Raw genomic sequence first — 1,534 nt, forward strand, 5'->3', positions numbered from 1 at the left:
CCCCAAGGCAGCCAGCCCCACAGCACAGGCAGCCCCACCCCCTCAGCAGCCGGCTGCCCTAGCCCCTGGACCGCGCTGCCTCCCCAAGGCAGCCAGCGGCAGCCCTGCAATGCAGCGCCCTGCCAGCGCCTGATCTGCCCGATGCCCAGCTTGGCCCAAAACCAGCTTCAGCGGACTGGCACCCTCGGTGCTCTCCTACTGCGCCTCTGCAGCCTCCCCTCTTCCGAATGCACCTTAAAGCCTCATGATCCTCCTGTGAGGAAAGTGTGTTGTTATCGCCTCAGAGAGGCGAGGGACTATCTTTTATCCCACTAAGTTGGGCTCACCTTGTTCTCTCTAATATCCTGGGACCGACACGGCTACAATGACACTTGTATTGTTTTGCAAGCAGCATCAGTCTGCTCAGTGCGCTACGAAAATGGATGGATCTAGACCAGTGGTTCCCAAACTTTAACAACTTGTGAACCCCTTTCAATAAAATGTCAAGTCTCGCGAACCCCCTCCTAAAAATGAATATTTCCAGGGATTTTCTCCTTTACCTGAGTATAAATTATAAAAGCAGTGATCTTGGAAATATAAAATGTGTTTTTATGACATGCTTATTACACACTATTTATTATTAATTATTAATCATTACAGAATTTGTATTACATTATGAAAATGCCAACACTCTTCCAAGATCTCACTTTCGTAGCTTGTATCACTTTGTATAAGCCTGTTATAAGACAAGGCTCCTATGTTTCATCAAGGAATATCAGATGTGAAATAGCAGGAAGGTATTTAAGAAGACAACTCCTACACAAAGAGTTCCTCCTACACAAGCATTCAGGTCTTGAGCAGTCCAGGCAAACAACGCTCGTTACAACAAAGCTTAAACTTGTTCTTCATAATAATTTTAAAAACAATACTAGCTGTCTATTTAATTTTAAAAACAGCAAAAAATATCCACCTCCCTTTCCACTTCTTATAAGGAATCCTGAAGTTTAAATCTCCTCAGTGTGATAGAAATGCTTGCTTTGATCTTCTTAGCTCTTGGACATTCAGGGGCTTCGGGCTGCTGGCCCTGTGCTGCCTGAGGTCCCTAGGGACAGCTCTGTCTGCCATTAGGGAGTTTTTTCCCGGAACCCCCTGTAACATTTTGCGAACTCCCAGGGGTTCACGAACCTCAGTTTGGGAACCACTGATCTAGACTGTTCTCAGTGGTGGTAGATGACAGAACAAGGAGCAATGGTCTCAATTTGCAGTGGGGGAGGTTTAGGTTGCATATTAGGAAAAACTTTTTCACTAGGAGGGTGGTGAAGCACTGGAATGGGTTACCTAGGGAAGTGATGGAATCTCCTTCCTTAGAGGTTTTTAAGGCCCAGCTTGACAAAGCCCTGGCTGGGATGATTTAGTTGGGGATTGGTCCTGCTTTGAGCAGGTGGTTGGACTAGATGACCTCCTGAGGTCCCTTCCAACCCTGATATTCTATGATTCTACGAAAAGCAGATGGGGCCCCTGTTCCAAGGAGCTGAGAATCTAAAGAACCCCATCC

This window comes from Terrapene carolina, unplaced genomic scaffold (genome assembly GCF_002925995.2).
Source record: "Terrapene carolina triunguis isolate 2854851 unplaced genomic scaffold, T_m_triunguis-2.0 Scaffold676, whole genome shotgun sequence".
Taxonomy (NCBI): domain Eukaryota; kingdom Metazoa; phylum Chordata; order Testudines; family Emydidae; genus Terrapene; species Terrapene triunguis.